At 37.5% G+C, this 24,713-nt stretch overlaps 1 long non-coding RNA gene across 1 annotated transcript; it reads left to right on the top strand.

Moving 5' to 3' along the window:
- The first annotated feature begins 406 nt into the window (after window positions 1-406).
- On the top strand, window positions 407-13,191 carry LOC129636163 (uncharacterized). Its single transcript, XR_008706700.1, has 3 exons — window positions 407-448; window positions 11,908-12,014; window positions 13,151-13,191. It is a non-coding gene; the product is annotated as an uncharacterized LOC129636163 (long non-coding RNA).
- The last annotated feature ends 11,522 nt before the right edge of the window (window positions 13,192-24,713 follow it).

The following is a 24,713-nucleotide window of genomic DNA, read 5'->3' as shown; positions in this document are numbered from 1 at the left end:
AGGAAATGGCAACCCACTCCAGCGTTCTTGCCTGGAGAATCCCGGGGAAACGGGAGCCTGGTGGGCTGCCGTCTATGGGGTCGCACAGAATCGGACACGACTGAAGCGACTTAGCAGCAGCAGCACTATGCAATTGTATGATTTAAGCTGGAATAATCTTTTTTATGACCTTATGACCCCAGGTGCTCTTGAAGGCAATACTTCAAGTCAATTCAGATTAAATTGGCTGACAGGAATTTTAGGCTTTGAGATTACTTGCATTTTCCAAATGCAGACATGAACATTTATGGGTCATTTATGCTTCATTAAATTTTGTTCTCTATTTTTGGCATATGATAAAGTTTAATTAAATATTTTATAACATTATTTTGATGCTCTCTGTTTTTTTCCCTTATCATAGCATGATCATCCAAGTTACCTGAAACAAATTCTAAGCAACTTGAGAATAGTGAGTTCTTTTTTTCTTTTCCTTTGAGTACCCACATTATTTAGCACTTTGCTTAGACAGTTATGAATAATTGATTTAATTTTATAAGTGAGTTAAGCCTTTGCATATTGTATGTAATATGAGCTTGGTAATCATCGGTTTAATTAAGGAATGAATGAAAATCAAAATAACCATCTTATATGAAAACCCTGTTGTAAGATCTTGATGGAATTATTGAATTATCTGCTTCTTCACTGATTTTACAGCGTTCATGGATTTTTCTTTAACAGAGTTGTATAATACTTGGGTTTTCAATCTGTGGAGGCCACATAGGAAGATAACGGCCAAATGCATTTGCTTGCTTGTATTTCCCTAGAACTTCATAAAGAACCTGGTGCTTTGTATGCATTCAATATTATCCAATTAAAGATCAATTTGGCCCAAAAGATCTCACCTTACTTTGGCCTATAAAATAGCATGTGAATTGGTTCCTCCCTAAATTTCTAATTCCATGTTGTATTTCTCATGACACTTATTTTGGACCTATTCCTATTGCTTTATTAATTTCAGCTAAGTTGTTTTGAATTCCCTCTTAACAACCATTGTCTTTCCTCTTTCCTCTGCGGGGCATGCTTTTTACAAGATTCCCAATTGCCTTATTAGTTTTCATTAATAAATCTCAGTTTACTGTCTTTTATTTTATTCATGATACATTTTCTTATCTGAAACCTCCTTCTATGTTTATTTCTTTACCTGCCATCAATTTAACTCCTGGATGACAACTTGTACATTCTTCATTTTTGTTCACCCTTGTCTTCTCAAAGTCAAGAACAATATTTGGTACATGTTAGGTATTTAATCGGAGAAGGCAATGGCACCCCACTCCAGTACTCTTGCCTGGAAAATCCCATGGGCGGAGGAACCTGGTGGGCTGCAGTCAATGGGGTCGCGAAGAGTCAGACATGACTGAGTGACTTCACTTTCACTTTTCACTTTCATGCATTGGAGAAGGAAATGGCAACCCACTCTAGTGTTCTTGCCTGGAGAATCCCAGGGACGGGGGAGCCTGGTGGGCTGCCATCTATGGGGTTGCACAGAGTCAGACACAACTGAAGTGACTTAGCAGCAGTAGCAGCAGGTATTTAATAGAAAGTTTTAAAATGTCTACATAAGGACACACATTCTGAAAAAGGATAAATGATTTTCAATGTATACTGTAGAAACTGCCCATGCTTCTATATGTTTTAAAGCACTGTTATTTAATGGATGTTCCTGGGGCCATTGTATCACACATTTACACAGAACGAAGGAGCACACACTGAGCTTGAAACAGGGAAAGACAATCTCACACTTGGTGATGACCCAAGCAAAGGCTCTGTGACTCCATCTCTGGGTAAGGAAGTGTTCCAGAACCAGGAATACTTCCTTCTTATCTGATGAAGCAGAGGTCAAAAAACTGCAAAACTGCTTTTACCAACAGAACGGAATGTCTTCAACTATTGCAATCTCTTGAAATTAAAGTAAGCTAATTCATTCTTCATATATCCCTGTGATTGGGTTGTTGTTGTTGTTTTTTTTTTCTATTGAATATTAAGATGTCCTCATATATTTTGGATATTAACCCTTAATAAGATGTATGGTTTTCAAATATGTCTCACAATCAGTGGGTTGCAGTTTCATTTTTTGATTGTTTCCTTTGTTGTGAAGAAACTTTTTAGTTTGACGTGATCCCCTTTGTCTATTTTTGCTTTTGTTGTGTGGACTTTTGGTGTCATTTCTAAGAAATTATTGCCAGGAGCAGTGTCAAGAAGTATTCTCCTATGCTTTCCTCTAAAAGTTTTGTTTTCAGGTCTTATAGTTAAGTGTTTAATTAATTTTTAGCTAGTTTTTCTATGTGACGTAAGATAAGGGTTCAATTTCATTCTTCTGAACATAGATATTCAGTTTTCCCAATACCATTCATTAAGAACTATCCTTTCCCTCACTGCATATATGTGTGGGTTTATTTCAGGATTCAAAAATGGGCAGGGAACCTGAATAGACATTTCTCCAAAGAAGATATACAAATGGCCAACAGTATTTGACCAGCAGTTCAGCATCATTAATCATCAGGGAAATGTAAATTAAACCACAATGGTATATCACCTCATACCTGTTAGAATAGCTATTATTTAAAAAAAGAAACAAGTGTTGGTGAGGATGCAGAGAAAATAAAACCCTTTATACTATTGGTATGAATGTATTTTGAAGAATCTTCTATGGAAAACAGTATGAAGATACCTTAAAGAGTTAAAAATAGACTACCATATAATGCAGCAATTGAACTGAAATCAGAATCTTTAAGAGATATCATATTCTCATATTCACTGAAGCATTATTCACAGTTAACAAAATATCCAAACAATCTAAATGTCTGCCAACAGATGAAAAGAAAAAGAAAATGTGGCATACATATACATATGTGTATGTATATATATAATAAAACACTGTACATGTGCTCAGTAGCTTGGTTATGTCTGACTCTCATGACCCCATGGACTGTAGCCCACCAGGCTCCTCTGTCCATGGAATTATTCCCAGCAAAAATACTGGAGTGGGTTGCCATTAACATTATTCAACTCAAAAAAATAAGGAAATCCTACCATATATGACCATATGGATGAACCTGGAAGATGTTATACTAAGTTTAATAAGCCAGTCACAGAGGACAAATACTGCCTGATTCCACTTATATGAGGCATGTAAACTAGTCAAACTCATAGAAACTGAGTATAGAATGGGTGGTTACCAGGAGCTGGGAGAGAAGGAGAGGGGGATGAATAAGTCCAAGAGAACTAGGGCGAGTCATGGTGCCTGAAGTTAACAACACTTAAAATTTGTTAATAGGATTTATTTCATATTGTGTTCTTATCACAATAAAATAACAAAAGAAAATCAAAAGGGTAGGAAGAAGAAAGTATTGAAGGTGGTGGATAAGTCTATGGTGTATATTGTGCTGATGGTTTCACAGATGTATACTTATCTCCTAATTAATCAAGTTGTATACATTAAACACATATGCTTTTGTATGTAAATCATGCTTCAATAAAGTGATTTTTAAAAAATAAATAAATGTGCTATTTCTCATTATTGTTAATTTTCTAAACTCACAGGAGAATATTAATTCCCATTATTATTTTTTATTCTTTGCATTGGTGATGAGTTATATATGTTTACTAACTGTATTGTTTCTGTAGAGTCTATGTGTGTACACACAAATGTGGTCATACCCACTGTAATGTTTAAAAACATATTGATCTATAATTATTGGACTTTATCTTTTGTCTCCACAACCCTGAGAAGGTAGCCAACTCATTGTAGTCTGTATTACTAAGAGAACAGTTTGCCTTCTCTTTTAAGAGTAGAATGGACAGTGCATTCTGGTCCATTCACACTAAGCATCATTGTGAGTGGTATGTTACCATGGGCTCATGGGCCTTATGGACTGATACTATGATTTGTTCTGACAGGTCATCCACTGGTGTATTCTTATGAGGGTGGTTCAGTTGAAGGTGCTGAGCGACAGAAAAAGACCTTATGATCAGATGATATTTAATGTAAAAGTCATCATTTAGGACACATGTGTTTCCTGAGAAAAAAGAAATATAGAGTTTTGCACTTGTATTTTTGAATGCCTGGCTGAATTAAACAGAGAATTAGATTCAAAGAAGCTTTTAAGTACACCATGTGAAAATTAAGTTACAATCATAGGTTTGATAATAGCGACAATTTCCAGGTAACCTACTCAGTCCCAGCTACTATATTATTCACTTTAGATGCATGATCTACAAAATTCATGCTTATCAATCGATCAGTAGTTTAACTGGCTAAGTTATTGTGTAATCATATCTGGTGCTTATTTATGTCAAATTCTATAAAAAGGAATAAAGAACAGACTGGAATGATCACTGCTCTCATGTTGTTTATATATCATTTGAAAGAAGACAAGAAAACATTTTATAACATTAAATATTTAATCGAGAAGTTCAGAATGCTCTGCAAGAAGAGAATAAAAAAGCAACAATCCAGAGGGTGAAATAAGAATCCCGTCAGAATTAAAAAAAAAAAAAAAAGCATAAAGGGTGGATCTTATTGGGGGAAGTGGTGAGAGGAAATGACAAAAGATTTAGGGAGAGAAGCCAAACATAAAATTTGGCAGCAGCCATCCAGGTAGCACCTGTGGGGTGAGGATTCCCAGGCAGGCAGGAAGTTTCCAGGGAACAAACCTCAGGGATGTTTGGAATGTGGAGTGGGTGGGACTAGGAGACAGAAGTGATGCTGGAGTGTCAGAAATGCCATCACAGCATGCCTTCTAAGACATGGAAAGGAGGTGTCAGCTTCCTACCTAAACCCAGTACAAGCCCTTGTGTCCTTGTCTTTCAAAGTATTAATAAAAGGCTGATGCAAGCGTTTTCCAGAGTTTGGAAAATTCTTAAAGAGATGGGAATAACAGACCACCTGACCTCTTGAGAAATCTGTATGCAGGTCAGGAAGCAACAGTGAGAACTGGACATGGAACAACAGACTGGTTCCAAATTGGGAAGGTATACGTCAAGGCTGTATATTGTCACCTTGCTTATGTAACTTATATGCAGAGTACATCATGAGAAACGCTGGGTTGGAAGAAGCACAAGCTGGAATCAAGATTGCCGGGAGAAATATCAATAACCTCAGATATGCAAATGGCACCACCCTTATGGCAGAGAGGAGAAAACAAATAAAGAGCCTCTTGATGAAAGTGACAGAGGAGAGTGAAAAAGTTGGCTTAAAGCTTAACATGCAGAAAACTAAGATCATGGCATCTGGTCTCATCATTTCATAGCAAATAGATGGGGAAACAGTGATAGACTTTATTTTGGGAGGCTCCACAATCACTGCAGATGGTGACTATGATCATGAAATTAAAAGACACTTTCTCCTTGGAAGAAAAGCTATGACCAACCTAGATAGCATATGAAAAAGCAGAGACATTACTTTGCCAACAAAGGTCCCTCTAGTCAAAGCTATGGTTTTTCCAGTAGTCATGTATGGATGTGAGATTTGGACTATAAAGGAATCTGAGTGTTGAAGAACTGATGCTTTTGAACTGTGGTGTTGGAGAAGACTCTTGAGAGTCCCCTGGACTGCAAGGAGATCCAACCAGTCCATCCTAAAGGAAATCAGTCTTGAGTATTCATTGGAAAGACTGATGCTGAAGCTGAAACTCCAATACTTTGGCCACCTGATGCAAAGAACTGACTCCTTTAAAAAGAACCTGATGCTGGGAAAGATTGAAGTCAGGAGGAGAAGGGGACAACAGAGGATGAGATGGTTGGATGGCATCACCAGCTCAATGGACATGAGTTTGAGTAAGTTCCGGTAGTTGGTGATGGACAGGGAGGCCTGGCGTGCTGCAGTCCATGGGGTGGCAAAGAGTCAGACACGAATGAGCGACTGAACTGAACTGAACTGAAGAGGTTATGATTGGGAAATGTGAGGATGTAGAAACAAAGAATAGCTATTGGACTGGGGAACTGGTAACTATTTAAACCATAAATTTGCCACGTAGAATTACTGAACTCTCAGTTCCCTGAAAGAAAGATATGCAGAAAGGCTTCACCCACATTTCTAGGTTGTTTTTATGGAAGTAGACATTTCCCCCACTCTCCACATACACCAGATGAAAACTGCGACAGCAAGTACACAGGCCCTAGACTGGTTTGAACCAGAAGGTTGATGATGCTGGCCCCCGATCATCTCACCACCAACCAATCAGAAGAAAGTCCAGGATCTGATCAAGCCCTGCTCCTTGAGCCATGACTACAAAATTGCTCACTGAGCCCTCCAGGTCGGGTCACCGTCTCGAAGGCATTAGCTCGCTGTGGCAGCCTCTGCCTGGCAAAACAATAAATGCTCCTTTTTCCTGCTTCACCCAAAATTCTGTCTCTGAGATTCAATTCGGTGTTGATGTACAGAGACTTTCAGCAACACTACCTGAGCAGTGAGTAGTAGCTGTTGATAGATGCTGAGCAAGTAAGGCGACAAGTATGAAAAATCATGTGTTTTGGAACCATCCCTGAGAACATAGTAAGGAGAGTAGCAAGAGCAAAAAGTAGAAGTCACAGCAGGCTTCAGGTTTCGGGTGAGAACTTGTGGCGACCTCGCGACGGTAGCAGTGAGGATGCACAGGAGTATTTAGAAGGCAGAGGGGATAGAATTTCCTGATTCCATGGAGTGGAGTGTGAAGAGCAAAGGGTAATCTCTATGCTGTTGATTTTGACACTACGTGAGTAGCAGGGACATTTGCATAGGAAAATGAACACCAGAGAGGTGATTACAGAGATAAGTGATAAATGTATTTTAAAACATACTGAGTTAAGGTGGTTTTGAAATGGAACCATGGAAGGTAGATGATAAAGAATAGGGTATAATGATCCAGAGCTCAGTAAAAATATCTGGGCCATTATCACCATCCTCGATGTTGTGGATTACCATCACATGATAATTGGATCATGAAGTTGACGCTCTCATCTAGGCTGTTGTTTGCTGTTTGGTCGCTAAGTCACACTGGACTCTTGTGACCCCATGGACTGTAGCCCTCCAGGATCCTCTGTCCATAGAGTTTCCCAGGCAAGAATACTAGAGTGGGTTGCCATTTCCTTTTCCAGGGGATCTTCCAGACCCAGGGATCAAACCCACATCTCTTGCATTGGCAGGCAGATTCTTTACCACTGAGCTTCCAGGGAAGACCCTTCTCACCTAGGAATACAGTCTATAATTCAAATTTAAGGAAAAAAAAATCCACATTTGATGGGCAGAAAGTAAAAAAAGGAATTTTTAAAGTTATAGCAAAAGAGAAAGAAAGAGGTGATCTCAGTTAAATCTTCGCTGAGTGTTGGGGCCATAAAGATACTCCTGACATGTGAGTAACAGGACATTAAGTGTCTATATATTTTATTGATTTTTACCCATTCTAATAGGAAGGTAGTGGTATATAATTGTGATTTTAATTTGCATTTATTTCATGAATAATAATGACTAACATCTTTTCATGTGCTCATTTACCATCTGTGTCTTACTTATCTGAATATCTTTCTTTAATTTTCATAATTTAATATCTGAAATCCCTTTAGTCCTCTGAAGCCAATTAATTTCCTCATCTTTAAAATTATACAGTAGGACCTACCTTTAATTTAAGTCAGGACCTACTGACTTTTCTGACTAAACATAAAAACCTGCTCAAGTCTTTCAAACTTTAAAAAATAAATCTCACACACACACAAACAAACCACATCAGCTTCAGGGTGTTGACCTATCTCACTGTCATTTAATCTCCACAGTCAAAGTGCTTGACTATCTACATTTTTTGTCATCTTGTATAAGTTGAAGGTGTGTAGCATGATGATTTGACTTTCATACATCATAAAATGATTACCAGAGTAGGTGTAGTGAACATCCATCATATCGTATAGATACAAAAGGAAAAAACAAGGGAAAAATGTTTTTCTTGTGATGAGAACTCAGTGTTTAGTCTCTTAACTTTTACATATAGCATAAAGCCACGTTAATTATAATCATATTGTACATTACATCCTTAGTATTTTTTTATCTTGTAATTGTAAGTCTGTACCTCTGAACACCTTCAACCAATTCCCCCTCCCCTCATCTCTTGCCTCCGGTAAACACAAATTTGATCTCCTTTACTATGAGTTGACTTGTTTGGGCTTTGGCAGTGGGTACAATTGACCTACAGCACCATGTTAGTTCCTGGTGGACAACAAACTGGTTTGGTATTTCTATACATTACAAAATGGTGGTAAATCACAGTAGCAAAACCAAAACCAAGTTATACGTGAAGAAACTATTTGGGCACAGAAGCAAGTAACAGGCATATTTTTAATCAATGTCTTCATTCATTCAACTGTCATGGAAATCATCAAGTAACAACAGAAATGATAAAAATCTCATGATTATTAGTGCTATCAGTTTTTAATCCATTGTTACAAAAGATGGAAGCTCAGACACGCTCATATTTGTAGATGATTCTGAGGATAACTGGCCTGGCTTTATAGAAACACAAGATCAATGAGCACAGAATGTATGTGTATGATATAGTAATCTTATTGTAGAGTGAAAGTTTTTGCTGTCAGTCTTTCAGATTAGTTTGGTCTGCTTATGGGCATGTTTAAATTATGCAAATGTTGATGCACATAAAGTTCAATGTTCACTGTCTACCTTTGTCACTTTATTTCTTAGATATTTAAGTACCTTAAACTGTATTATCTTTGTAGGGTGTTCAGTTTTATAGATTGAGAATTGTTTTCTATACATTAAGGAAGGGCGAGATAGTGAATGGATGGATGTAATTCTCTGAGAAAAAGGAACTAAGTACGCACACATGAAATTCATGGCACAATTTTTATTATACACATTTCCCTGTCATCCATACTTATATCTTCAGAGATAAGACAGCAACTCATACATATAATAACAAGATGATGAATTTCGTGTATTTTAATTTTCAAATGAGGTTTGTAATGCTCTCAACCTGAATCTCCATAGTAATCTGAGATGGCAATCCAGTTCCATATAAATGCAAATTAACATTGTTTGTTTCAGCAAACCCTTGCATCTCAGATTAATCTAAATCTAAATCATATTATTCAGGTACCAGTTTCTCAATCTAAAAATCACTGGGAGATGTGAAGAAGAAATTCCTCATTTTTTGTTTTTTGTCAATAGTGACCATTCCTTTTGAGGAGATAGAAAATAGTTCAAATTTAAATCCTCAGGAAGTTTAGAAGCTTTAAGTTTATTTTTGAGAAGTAAAACATTCAGGATTAGGGGGTGGAGAAAAAGAAAACCTTTACATTATAGAAGAATGCCCAAATGCAATAGCTCAAGCAAAATATACTATCCCCCCTTCAAAGAATAGTCTAGTTCTCCATCCAAATAAAGATGAATTGAGTGTGTATGAAGTGTACAAGTTAATGAAGAGATGGCATCAGCACAGCCATTATTCCCGGAAAGAATGGGCCTGCCAGTCTAGTAACGCATGGTCACCTTCAGTCTTCACTCAGGCTTACATCCACTGTACTTTAAGACCGTCTTTTCTCTGTGGGAACATTCTTCTAAACGTTGTTTAACAAAACAAATAAAACAAGCTTTGTAACATTTGTTTAATGGGGACAAAAAGGAAATGGAGATTAGAAAGTAAAAGCACTTCTCAGAAGGATAAGACTCAGAATAGGTCTTAAAATTAAAATCTATCCTGGCGCCAAGCAACTTATATTTGACATTTAAAACTATTCTTAACTATGATAGCAAGTTATGGTAATGAGGATGGTAGTGATGGTATTGGTGATGAAAATGATGGTGGTGATGTCGGCGGTGGTGGCAATCGTGGTGGTATTTTAATACAAAGAAGTTTAGAAAATAAATTCCATTTTTGCTAATTAAGGTTCTAAAGTTAAATGTCTAGTTATTTTTGAAACTGATGTTCAACCCCAAGCTCATATGATTCTAATTTATTTTCTATTGTTTTCTAAGTAGAAAGAAGTCAGTTTATATTTAAGAAGTGATCTGGGTCTAACAGCAGAAAAATCCCAACACCCACAGAGACCCGATATCACCAAGGGCAAATTTACTTTGGAATACAATTTAAATAATTTAGCAGAAGCTCCCAAACCACAGAAGTGAGATTTTCAGTGGCCCTTTGGGGAATTTAATATGATCTTACATTTCTCTAAAATGTTTGATTAAAGTTGTCCAAAGACCACAGGATACGGGGAACAGATATGAGGCCTCCAGCACAATGCCTATTTGACCCAATTTCCCTTCTGAAACACAGAGTACTAGGGCACATTCTGACACTTCAGATCAGTTCAGTTCAGTTCAGTTCAGTCTCTGAGTTGTGTCCGACTCTTTGCAACCCCATGGACCATATAGTCCACGGAATTCTCCAGGCTAGAATACTGGAGCGGATAGCCATTCCCTTCTCCATTCAAGGTCATGGATTCCTTAAATCTTGCCCACTTGGCTCCTTCTACCACTTTTCTGTTGGCAAAAGATTTCATTCCACAAATTGAGGCAGTATGTATTATAAATCTAACAAATCATCCCCCAAACATTGTGCTCCTCCATTGCTCTCTGCAGAGAGAGGGATGCTCTGTTATCCAGAAAATCAGTGAAAGAAACTGCTTCCTCCAGAAAAAGACATACATGTTTGCATATAATTATACTCAGTGAATTTGGAACAGGCTTTAGTCATTTATTCAGAGAAAGTGAGAAATAGAGAAAGGGAGAGTACAATATTTCTTACTGTTTAAAACACTTCAGTTGTTTTTATATCAATATCAATATTAATTTAACTAGTTTCATGGATTTTATCCACTTCTGCAAATTTTGTAACTGAATTACCCCTCCAGTTGCTATTTGACCATTATTTAAATTTTATTCAGTTAACATTTTTAAAGAAGGAAAGTCAGAATTCCATCTGTTCAATTCTTTATAGTTTCTAACCTGTACAAAAGGCTAATCATTTTTTTCCTTAAGAAACTGATGAATTTTTAAGCTACTCAATCTTTCTCGTAAAGCTACTAAAAATTTTGTTCTGTCTCCCTCCTTTACACACTACATCTTGTGCTAACCCTTCCCATATTTAAGTATAACTTTTGAATCCTGCTTTGCCTTTCTCAAGAGTAAAAGAAAACATTTTATCTTCTCAGTAGTGAATCAGAAATTGTGTTCTCAATCCTCAAAAGATGGAAAACACCCCAATTTCTTTGTATCATTAATTTAACTATGGACCTCAAATTCATGATATTAACAAAAGCTGTCTTACAACTCCTCTTTGCTTTGCATTCTGCTATGGATTCCACATAATATATCAAATTTCAGAACCAGAGCATCAGGATTCCAGGACTCCTCTGGCTCATTTTGTTATTTTGCAAAAATCACAGAATTGAATGGTCATTGAAATCTAAAGTAGGAAACCTGGATCTATGAATGATTATTTTATGTCTTACTGGACTTTCTCAGGAAGGTCCTTTGTTAGAGCACATATGAGGTACAGGAATGTGTCAGGAGCTCTGCACTATTCTAAGACATTAGGTGTCAAAGTGCCTTGTGAAAATTAAAAACAGGATGATTTTTCTTTAGTAATACATAAAAACTACTTTTTCTCAAGCTGCTGTCTGAAATTTCACATTTAGCATTTCTTTGGCAATATAAACAATTTTGTTTGTGTTACATGAGACTTGAATCTAGGTCAAACTTGTTCACAATTCTATCACTACTGTCTACCCAGGCATAAGTTTGGAAATTGATATTAACTTATTATATTACTATATTGATAAGTTTCACAGACATTTATAGATTTTTGTGAGTTGGTTTTGCCCAGTATTTTTTTTTTCTTGAAAACGTGTTTTTTTTGTTTGTTTGTTTTGTTTTGTTTTTGCTAGAGAATGAAAAATTTACAATCACAGGAGAATGAAGAAGATCCTTCAGTTTGTGCCTGGCACTCACACACACACACCCCCCACAGGAAGAAAAAAACTCTAGCAGCCTTGTAAGTACATTGTCTACTTGGGGATTTTATAGGAGATAAATATGTGATAGTGCTCAAGCTAATAGAATTCTAGAAAAATGAGAGACATTGAGGCTCATGAAATGTTTGATCATGTTTGGCCTGCCCTGCTCCCTCTTGCCATGTTATACGTACCGAAGTAGATTTCAAGATAAAGACCTAAAGCCCAGAGGCTAATGTGGATATAGTTGTGATTCAACTCTGGCCAATTTAGCTATATTTATGATGGATCAAGCATCCTTTCAAGAGAGACTCTGGCTACAAAGACATAGTTTTGTTTATAATGACTGTTTTCAGAGAATGAAAACACTTATACACTTGAGGTACAATGTCCTGGAAAATTTTCTCTGCTAAGTGAAGTGTGCTTAATATAGCAAATACATCTTGATTTTTCCCTATTCAAAAAAAAAAAAAAAAAAAACTTCTAGGGACTTTTAAAAAGTGTAAATCAGGCAGACTGAATGAAACATGAAGAGACCAATCCTTCTTAACCTGCAGTTACCCTGATTCCCTGGTGGGAAAGGTGGATGGTGTTATCTCCTTCATGTTCACCAGCTCTCACCACAGTTCCCTCTCAGCCTCAGGATTTTAAAGACCAGAGATGCTGCAGATTTATCTTTGCCTTTCCATTTTGACAAATGTATTTCTCCTTTTTTACCCTGACACCTTAACTGATCTCTTTCACTCTTTTCAAACTGACTGCCTGCGTACTTGGTATACTCATATCTAAAATGTACACTATACACTGTCCCACTTCCCTCTTTTAAATAAACAGATAAGTAAATAAGTACCTTTCAGTGAAGCCCCTCATGAGCAGGACAAAGGCTGAGCTGATACAGACAGCACGTGGCCACAGCATTCTCTTTCCATCACCACCTCCGGTTCACTGAACACGGCGGTGCTGTTGAAGGATGGGTAGTCCATGTGCCATTCTAGCTCAGGGCTCTGCAGTGGTTCTTACAGTTGATTGTTATTGCCTTTCTGAGTTTGGAGGGGGCTGGGATAAGCCATTCATATATAACCAGGAGGAGGAGGAGGAGACTCTGCTGGTGAGACTGGGTTTGGTAACTAAAACTAGTGACAGGAGGGTTTGTTTTGTTTTGTTTTGTTTTTTTCAGGATCTCTGGAACTGTGTATACTTCTGTCAAAATTATTGACCTCTGAACCCCCATCGTCTTACTCTTTTTCCAAAATCTGCACCTAACAAAAGGATGGAGAGAAGGTGTTTCACTTAGGTTCAAGAATCTCCTTTCCCATTTCTCCTTGGGCACAGGCTTTGGGTTCAGACCTTGAGTGGTGAAAACCCATATTTCCTGCATGTTTGGGTGAGTGGCTAGAATATGAATCTGAAATAGAATCTGAAAGATCTCTTCTTGTAGAGAAGAAGGTTCATTAGCATCGGTTTTCTCATCTCAATAAATAAATACCTAAATTCATGACAAGGTAGTTTTGCCATTCCTTCCACATCATTTGTCTTCACTTTAGAGTAAGCTTCCTGGTAGAGAAGACTCAACTGGTTCTATAAAAATTTTCATTATTCATTTATTTGAAACAATTGCTAAATAATTATGGTGTGTGGTGGTTTAGTCGCTTAGCCATGTCCAATTCTTTGTGACTCCATGGACTCTAGCCTGCCAGGCTCCTCTGTCCATGGGATTTTCCAGGCAAGAATACTGGAGTGGGTTTCCATTTCCTACTCCAGGGAGTCTTCCCGATGCAAGGATTTAACCAGCATGTCTTGCATTGCCAGTGGTTTTCAGCATTGCATGTGGATTCTTTACCACTGAGCCATCAGGAAAGCCCTACTAAATAATTAAAACGTACCAAAAATTATGAAGGAAGAATCAGGTAAATCCATGGGTTCACCTATGTTACCTTCCTGTATTAGCCAGCCACTTACAAAGAAAATGATGATATGGATGAACTGGGAAAGGGTAATCCACACTAACTTTTCTATCAGTCCTATCTTACTCATCAGTGAAAGGTAGAAAACATCCACAAAATGTGAATATCGCAAGATGTTAGATAAAAATAGTGATGTTACTTTTGCACAGTGTTTACACTGTTCTGGCAAGAGTGAAATACACATGCAAGCCACAAGCCTCACAATAGAAATTGTATAATTTTGGTGAGTCTGTGTACTACTTAATGTTTATTCTTGCACTTGACACCACTCTTGTTCAATAATAATATGAATATAAAGCAAATTGATATTAATTCTTTTAAAAATTTAAGTCTAAATGACTAAAATAGCAAATGAAAAGAAGTGCCATGACTAACAGAGAGAAACGGTCTAGAAAAAAAGGGAGAGGGAGAAGCTTTACTTCTTAGCATCATTTCCTCTTTCTGAACAAAGACCCCACATTTTAATTTTGTGCTGGGTCTCACAAATTATGGAGCTGACAATTGCCTCTAGTATCTCCTTGGGAGGCAAGTTCAGATTTCTTTTAAAGACAGAGAGAACTAAGTCTAATTTCCAAGTATATTGAAAATATGTAATACGGACTATAGCAATAAAAAATAATAGCCTGAAGCTATAAACAAACAGTATCGGCTACCATGTGTATTTCTTGTTGAATTCATTTACTATTTGGATAATGTAAAATTGATCTTGTCAGCAAAGTAGAATTAGGAATTTTGATTATCTAAATTTAATGATGAGTTTAATTATTCAAATGATACTAAGAATATGTAATGGTAAAATTCAATTCCAAACAATAAGTTATGGTACAGTTAACTAATTCAAACCAAATGATTCAAATCAAGTATGTTTTTTCCATTAGTATTATTTACAGATAAAATAATCCGATATTTCTAATTTTTCTATTTATTTATTTACTTATCTTTGTCTGTTCTGCATGCTTTGCAGGATCTTAGTTCCCTGACCAGGGATTGAACACAGGCCCCTAGCAATGGAAGCATGAGGTCCTAACCACTGGACAGTCAGGGAAGTCCCTCTTTTTTTTAACACTTGAGAATGAGATAATTTTCTTACAGTTATATATATGTGCTTATATAAATGTAATTTATTATATATACACCTACATAAATACTTGCATATCTATATTAAATATCAATGTTAAAGTTTTAGTTTTCTAAACATGTTATATAATTTAGTGTATGCAATAAAATATCAATATACTGAATTTTACTCTGACTTGTGAATTTTCAACAAGGAAAATATCCACAGAATCAATTCATTAAGTTCCACATTTTGTGCATGAGGAAATCAAAGAACAGAATGACTAAATGACTCAGGATCATGGAGTTGCTAGGAACTGGGGCTAGAAACCAATTATCAGTTCTGGAGAAAGAATCACTGCTTCATGCTGTTTTCCTTAGAAGAGCCTTTGGAAAGAATTGAAATTCAATATAGATTTTGAGTGTCTCCACTTTTGGAGTCTTAAAGGTTATGAGATTAGATGCTGGCTAAGAGTAGGGATCAATAGAGCTTACAGCCTGTAGGACAGGAAATAAATAATGGGGAACTGGTGAACATTGACTTCACTGAGAAAGCATTTGCTCATATTTATGCATCCTCACTTGTGCTTACAAAGAGATGAGCAAAAAGATAAACACTAAGAGTAAGAATGTCAGACTGGACAGTACCATCCTAATTCTATGCTCTGCAAATAGGATCTGCAAAGCCTTGCATTTCTAGAGTCAGTGTCGTCATAGAAGCACCTCGTTAAACCAACAGCACAACATGTAATCAAACTATCAACATTACATTTACCCCAAAAAAGCTACTTATAAGGTCAGAGGAAAGAGATACATTAATGGAGTTGGCTTTATGAAAATAAGGAATAATCAGAATGTTTGAATCTTGGAGTTTTCTCTTCCTAAATTTAACTGAGTTAACTGGAAATATTTTTAAATGTTTCCCTCATATTTGGGTACTTACAGAAGTAAAAGACTAGTTTACAGGGCAGTTACTAGTTAGATATACACCAAAATAAGTGCAAAAAAATGTGCTATGCAGCTATATACATTGAGTGGTCCAAAAAGTTCATTTGGGCTTTTCCAGAAGACCTTATGGAAAATCCCAAATGAACTGATTGGCTAACCCATTATATAATGTGGAAATGTTTAAATGCATATATCCATCAGGAAGCTTCCATAAGCCTCTTATCTTTCTCCATCAGAGGGTAGACAGACTGAAAACCAAAATCACAGAAAACTAACCATGGCCCACAGGCATGCTTAATTCAATGAAACTATGAGCCATACCATCTAGGGCCACCCAAGATGGGCGGGTCATGATGGATAGTTCTGACAAAATGTGGTCCACTGGAGAAGGGAATAGCAAACCACTTCAGTATTCTTGCCTTGAGAACCCCATGAACAGGATGAAAAGATAAAAAGATAGGACACTTAAAGACAAACTCCCCAGGTTGGTAGGTGCTCAATATGCTACTGGAGATCAGTAGAGAAATAACTCCAGAAAGAATGAAGGGATGGAGCTAAAGCAAAAGCAATACCCAGCTGTGGATGTGACTGGTGATGGAAGCAAGGTCCGATGCTGTAAAGAGCAACATTGCATAGGAACCTGGAATGTTAGGTCCATGAATCAAGGCAAATTGGAAGTGATCAAACAGATGGCAAGAGTAAATGTCAACATTTTAGGAATCAGCAAACTAAAATGGACTGGAATGGGTGAATTTAACTCAGATGACCATTATATCTACTATTGTGGGCAAGAATGCCTTAGAAGAAATGGAGTAGCCATCAGGGTCAACAAGAGTCCAAAATGCAGTACTTGGGTACAATCTCAAAACTGACAGAATGATCTCTGTTCATTTCCAAGGCAAATCATTCAATATCACAGTAATCCAAGTCTATGTCCCAAACACTAATGCTGAAGAAGCTGAAGTTGAATGGTTCTATGAAGACCTACAGGATCTTCTAGAACTAACACCCCAAAAAAGATGTCCCTTTCATTACATGGGAATGAAATGCAAAAGTATGAAGTCAAGAGATACCTGGAGTAACAGGAAAATTTGACCTTGGAGTACAAATTGAATCAGGGCAAAGGCTAACAGAGTTTTGCCAAAAGAACACACTGGTCATAGCAAACACCCTCTTCCAACAACACAAGAGAAGACTCTACACATGGACATCACCAGATGGTTAATGCTGGAATCATATTGATTATATTCTTTGCAGACAAAGTTGGAGAAGCTCTATACAGTCAGCAAAAACAAGACTGGGAGCTGACTGTGCCTCAGATCATGAACTCCTTATTGCCAAACAGACTTAAATTGAAGAAAGTACAGAAAACCAGGAGACCATTCAGGTATGACCTAAATCATATCCCTAATGATTATATGGAGAAGGCAATGGCAACCCACTCCAGTACTCTTGCCTGGAAAATCCCATTGACAGAGAAGCCTGGTAGGCTGCAGTCCATGGGGTTGCTAAGAGTCGGACATGACTGAGCAACTTCACTTTCACTTTTCACTTTCATGCATTGGAGAAGGAAATGGCAACCCACTCCAGTGTTCTTGCCTGGAGAATCCAGGGATGGGGGAGCCTGGTGGGCTGCCATCTATGGGTTGCACGGAGTCGGACGCCACTGAAGTGACTTAGCAGCAGCAGTAGCAATGATTATACAGTGGAAGTGGGAAATAGATTTAAGGGACTAGATCTGATAGACAGAGTGCTTGATGAACTATGGATGGAAGTTCGTGACATTGTATAGGAGGCAGGAAGCAACCCCATCAACAAGAAAAAGAAATGCAAAAAAGCAAAATGGCTGTCTGAGGAGGCCTTACAAATAGCTGTGAAAAGAAGTGAAAAGCAAAGGAGAAAAGGAAACATATATCCATTTGGATGCAGAGTTCCAAAGAATAGCAAGGAAAGATAAGAAAGCCACCCTCAGTGATCAATGCAAAGAAATAGAGGAAAACAATAGAATGGGAAAGACTAGAGATCTCTTCAAGAAAATTAAAGATACCAAGGGAACATTTCATGCAAAGATGGGCTCAATAAAGGACAGAAATGGTATGGACCTAACAGAAGCAGAAGATATTAAGAGGAGGTGGCAAGAATACACAGAAGAACTATACAAAAAAGATCTTCACTATCCAGAAATCATGATGGTGTGATCACTCACCTAGAGCCAGATATCCTGGAATGTGAAGCCACGTGGGCCTTAGGAAGCATCACAATGAACAAAGCTAGTGGAAGTGATGGAATTCCAGTTGAGCTATTTCAAATCCTAAAAGATGGTGCTGTGAAATTGCTGTACTCAATATGCCAGCAAATTTGGAAAACTCAGCAGCGGCCAGGAATCTGGAAAAGGTCAGTTTTCATTCCAATCCCAAAGAAAGGCAATACCAAAGAATGCTCAAACTATTGCACAATTGCACTTATTTCACACGCTAGTAAAGTAAGGTCCCAAATTCTCTAAGTCAGACTTCAACAATACGTGAACCATGAACTTCCAGATGTTCAAGCTGGTTTTAGAAAAAGCAGAGGAACCAGAGATAAAATTGCCAACATTCACTGGATTATCAAAAAAGCAAGAGAGTTCCAAAAAATCATCTATTTGTTTTATGACTATGCCAAAGCTTTTGACTGTGTGGATCACAATAAACTGTGGAAAATTCTGAAAGAAATGGGAATACCAAACTACCTGACCTGCCTCTTGAGAAACCTGTATTCAGGTCAGAAAGCAACAGTTAGAACTGGACATGGAACAACAGACTGGTTCCAAATAGGAAAAGGAGTTCGTCAAGGCTGTATATTGTCACCCTGTTTATTTAACTTATATGCAGAGTACATCAGGAGAACTTCTGGGCTGGATGAAGCACAAGCTGGAATCAAGATTGCTGGGAGAAATATCAATAACCTCAGATATGCAGATGACACCATCCTTATGGCAGAAAGTGAAGAGGAACTAAAAAGCCTCTTGATGAAAGTGAAAGAGGAGAGTGAAAAAGTTGGTTTAAAACTCAACATTCAGATAACTAAGATCATGGCATCCAGTCCCATCACTTCATGCCAAATAGATGGAGAAACAGTGGTAACAGTGGCAGAATTTTTTTGTGGGGGGCTCCAAAATCAATGCAGATGGTGACTGCAGCCATGAAATAAAAGACACATATTCCTTGAAGAAAACTTATGACCAACCTAGACAGCATATTAAAAAGCAGAGACATTACTTTGCCAACAAGATCCATCTTAGTCAAGGCTATGGTTTTTCCAGTAGTCATGCAAGCATGTGAGAGTTGGACCATAAAGAAAGCTGAGTGCCGAAGAATTGATGCCTTTGAGCTGTGGTGTTGGGGAAGATTCTTGAGAGTCCCTTGGACTGCAAGGAGATCCAACCAATCCATCCTAAAGGAAGTCAGTCCTGAATATTCATTGGAAGGACTGGAGTTGAAGCTGAAACTCCAGTACTTTGGCCACCTGATTCGAAGAGCTGATGCATTTGAAAAGACTCTGATTGAAGGCAGGAGGAAAAGTGGACGACAGAGGATGAGATAGTTGGATGGCATCACTGACTCAATGGGCATAAGTTTGAGTAAACTCCAGGAGCTGGTGATGGACAGGGTGGCTGGGCATGCTACAGTCCATGGGGTCGCACAGAGTCGGACATGACAGCAACTGATCGACTGAGCTGAACTGAGCTGATGTGAATGAAACTGGGATAATTCCTGTGAAGAGAAGTAGTGGAGTGGTAGCTGGAAATGATAGAAGAATATGACTAGTTCAGGAACTCAAAGGAGGCTGCCTTGGGAAGTTATATTTGATCTAAAGAAGAATGGGTGTTTCATGCATAAGAAGGAAGAAAGGGTATTCAGGATAGAAGAGCAGTATGTGGTGGAAGCTTTCTATTTTGAAGAACCAAAAGAGTGCAGATGTGACTTGTGGAGAGAATAGAGTATGTTTGGTATAAGAAGCTGGAAAGAAAGGGGGCGACCTGAGGTACAGCCCCAAAGAGGCACATTGAGGATTGTGACTTTTACTGTAAAAGTAGTGGAAAGCCACTGAACAGCCTTAAGAAAAAGAATGATACTACCATATATGTATTTAAAGGTCCCACTCTGGCCGTATCATGGAGAAAGATTAGGGCAGAAAAAGAAGGTAGGTGGAAAATTCATCTAAGAGGAGACAAGTAGTTTGACCTTGGGATGCTTAGAGTGGGTTGGGGGAAAATGATTGACTCCAGAGACCCTGAACATGTGAAATTAAGTTGTTGAGGATATATTTATTATTGGGAGGAGTAGAAGTGTGGCATCAAGTATGGGTGCCAGGAATGCAGCTTTTATAGACAGATTCTGGCTACATTCAGAGATGTAGACCAATGAGAAAAGAAGAACTGTGGGGGAAGATAATGACTTTAATATCTGGCATATTGGGGGACACGTTTCAGGTATATAACAGGATATGTTAATTAGATAGTTATACATACAAGGTCTGGATATATGAAGAGGGTGAAGCTGAAGATATAAGTTTGGAATTCATGGCCATATGTATTCTAACTGAGGTTGTGAATATGAATGAGATTGTTTAGGGAAAAGAAGAAGAAAAATGTAGTCAAGACTAAGTCAAGAGAAACTCCAAGAGGTAACAACTATGTGGAGGAATATGAGTGCAATCTGCCCCTCAAAGGTACAATAAACATGAGAGTGTATTTAAACATAATCATAGTAATAATTATTACTACTTCTGTTATTCATTGTCATTTTATGTTGTTACCTAGCAACCAGTATAGTTATGGGGAGAGATCAGGTGAGGATGGTTTCAAGAAGGATAAGAGTAAATTGTTTCAAAAATGTGAGCGAGGATTGGGGGAAATCAGAATACTTGATGTGCCATTTTTAATAGATCTCTTCTTTAAATGGTGCATTACCTAAGTGTAAATGTTTAGGCAAATGTAAGTTTTCATTATTAAGAAAATACTACAAAATAATTTCATGTCACTATATAAATTCATCATATAAATTTTCATCTTCACCCTCTTACAGCAATATCTAAATACATGTAATAAGTGAAATGTATGTATATATTCTAGAGCAATATGAATTATTCAGTAAAACAAAATGTTGTTTAACTACTACCTGTAACTAGTGTGAAAACCCAGTAAACTCTGGGTAACTCCAGAACCATGAATCGGAAATTAAAGAAAAGTAAGGCTTGCTCAGCAACACGAGAAACAATATTCTGTTATAGAATAAACTTTCAAGTTTATGCTGAGAGGGAAGATTTAGAAAATCAAGTAATTTGTCATTTTTCTCACCTAAATGCTTCTACTGCTCAAGTGCTTGGCAAAACATAGCGAACAACGTATATGATTTTGGCAACTACACAAAACGTAAATCTCTGCTCCATTCTGACCCAGTTGCTTTTCATTTAGAGAAGATAGGAATAAGAATGTATATTTAGGGTTATAGATTTTCCTCTCCCACTGTGTTGGTCTTTAAATGAGCAACACATTTGTGCATTTTAAATATAAATATATTTTCTTTGTGTATATTATGTCATTATGATATGCAGTACTCTCTGTAACACGGGCCCCAGGACTGGTTCTGCAATTTGGGCTGAGAATGTCCAGTAGATTTACCAACACTAGGATTTAAAATCTAAAAGAAATTGCTTCAGTAAATAGGTTAATTTGTACCATTTTCTCTAGATTCTATATATTCTGTGTTAATATATGACATTTGTCTTTCTCTTTCTGACTTACTTCATATAGTATGAATTCAAAAAAGAGAAGCTTCATGTGTACATATAGCTGATTCACTTTGCTGTACAACAGAAAATAACACAATATTGTAAAGCAACTATGCTTTTGCTGCCGGTTAGTTGCTAAGTCGTGTCCAACTCTGTGACCCCATGGACTGTAGCCCGCTAGGCTCCTCTGTCCATGGGATTTCCCAGGCAAGAATACTAGAATGGATTGCTATTTCCTTCTCCGGGCAATCTTCCCAACCCAGGAATCAAACTCATGCCTTCTGCTTGGCAGGTGGATTCTTTTCCACTGAGTCAACAGGGAAGCCCAAAGCAACTATACTCCAATAATTTTTTTTTAAATTGCTTCAATAAAATGATAGAGATGTGTATGAAACGAGTCTCCAGTCCAGGTTCGATGCACGATACTGGATGCTAGGGCTGGTGCACTGGGACGACCCAGAGGGATGGTATGGGGAGGGAGGAGGGAGGAAGGTTCAGGATGGGGAACACATGTATACCTGTGGTAGATTCATTTCAATATTTGGCAAAACCAATACAATATTGTAAAGTTTAAAAATAAAATAAAATTTAAAAAAAAATGAAAAAAAATAAAATGATAGAGATGAAACTCAGAGTTGAAGGGTGAGTAGAATATTGACTTTAAATGGAACACAACCTAAAAATAGAAGGAGATTTCATTGAAGGAATTTGTGCTAGAGACAGTAGCATTTTAAATATATAAAGTCTAAAGGATACTAAATAGAGTGACTATTAACTGGCTTCCACAATTATTTATTTGTTTGTTCATCTCTGAAGTGAAGTGAAGTCGCTCAGTCGTGTCCGACTCTTTGTGACCCCACGGACTGTAGCATACTACACTCCTCAGTCCATGGGATTTTCCAGGCAAGAGTACTGGAGTGGGTTGCCATTTCCTTCTCCAGAAGATCTTCCTGACCCAGGGATCGAACCCAGGTCTCCCACAGTGTAGACAGATGCTTTACCATTTGAGCCACCAGGGAAGTCCCCTAATATCTATCAAATATTTATATAGGTTCTTGTCATTCATATGAAGCTTCTCTCAGAAGTAGAAGGCAGGGGAAAATGTATTAAGGGGCACGGTTTTACAATGTTCTATTCTATAAATTATTAATTTATGAGCCTATTTGGTGTAAGTTTGTGACTTTCAGTCAACTTGCCTGCCTCCAAACCAATGGAAATAATCCAGGATATGACCATTGACATAAAATATTCATGGCCAATGTCAGAGGTACTGACTGATTTGTATCATCTACAGTAAATCAGATTGGAATGTTGATTGATTTTTGTGTTTAATTCTTTTAGTAGAAATGCATTCAATCATTTTCTATGCATTGACTACTCACACATTAGTGCCAAACACATAACTCAAAAGAGTAAGTCATTGTACTTACAGCCAGCCAACGTTATTAGTTTTAGTAATTTAGAAGAATCTAACAGGTTTTAGACAAACAGATAAATAGAAAATTAAAACATACTGATGCAAAATATATTTACTTACAAATAGGAAGACTGTTAAAGCATAGTTGGCCCAATTATAGGGTAAAATCTGACTCTGCTATGAGAATTTCCTCTATTTACAAATTTAACAGGAGAATTTCTAAATTATTTTTAGAAAAATTAAAATGTTTGGAGAAACATGAAATGTTCGTGTGTTTTGCAATTGCTGCCTGATAACTTAGATGAGGTGGAAATGTCTTGGTTACTGAGCGTAATAAAATAAGTAATAGCCCTGTGATGTGTAATCAGATCACTACTCCTAGTCCACATCTTTCATGAAAAAAATATATAGAAAAGATGTAGGAAATCTAGAACCATGGAGACAAATAGATTTCCATAGGTATATCCAGGTTGTTTTGTTTTTTTAAGCGACTATGCTTTTTTAATTTGAAAAGTATGAAAAAATGGAAATATAATTGCAATAACAAATGCCCTTATGTAATTTTAAAACTTATAAGGTAAAGTTTTTCAAGGCATATATATAAAGAGATCTTTTGAACTTCTTAACCCTGGATCAGTTTTGAGTAAAGAATTATTTGACCTATGCCCATCTTTCGGAGAAGGCAATGGCACCCCACTCCAGTACTCTTGCCTGGAAAATCCCATGGATGGAGGAGCCTGGTAGGCTGCAGTCCATGGGGTCGCTAAGAGTCAGACAAGACTGAGCGACTTCACTTTCACTTTTCACTTCAATGTATTGAAGAAGGAAATGGCAACCTGATCCAGTGTTCTTGCCTGGAGAATCCCAGGGACAGGGGAGCCTGGTGGGCTGCCGTCTCTGGGGTCACACAGAGTCGGACACGACTGAAGCGACTTAGCAGCAGCATCATGCCCATCTTTCATTAAACCTTTTATTTTCTTCACCATAAACACTGAAGACACTGAACATGTAAGCAGACCATAGGATCAGGGGTCAGGATGTTAGAAAACAGCTTCAATGAGGAAGAATACAAATCTGTTCAGATAACAATCATGACAGCATGCAATCCAAGGGACCCTATTAGTAGGAAATCAGGCGAACAAAACAAACCCAAACATGAAGATACTCAAATAAAGACCCAAACTCAATTTGTCAAGAGCTCACCAGCCAGCTGTGGGCAGTGCAGCATGTTGAAGTCATAGAGACAAAGGGCATGGCAGACCTGCTCAATATGAGTCAGTAGAGGATCCTGGTCTACAGCAGCGAAGGTACATCTCTGTAGAAACTCCACTTTGTCACTCTTCCACACAGTGTTTATACATCTTTGACCAAGCAAACCACCCGACACAAGGTGTATCCCAGTAAGAGTGTGTTAGAAAAGACATTTTGAATAGGGGATTTTTTCATTGATTTTTCTACAGGGATTTATGGAAATAGGGCTTTTTTTTTTTTTTTTTTTTTTTTTTTTTCAGAAAACCAGAGCAGTTTTGTGAATTGTTGTTGTCATTTAGTAGCTAAGTTGTGTCCGACTCTTTGTGACACCA

Source organism: Bubalus kerabau, chromosome 21, assembly GCF_029407905.1.
Source record: "Bubalus kerabau isolate K-KA32 ecotype Philippines breed swamp buffalo chromosome 21, PCC_UOA_SB_1v2, whole genome shotgun sequence".
Classification (NCBI taxonomy): Eukaryota; Metazoa; Chordata; class Mammalia; order Artiodactyla; family Bovidae; genus Bubalus; species Bubalus kerabau.
This window is presented reverse-complemented; position numbering and strand designations above follow the sequence as displayed.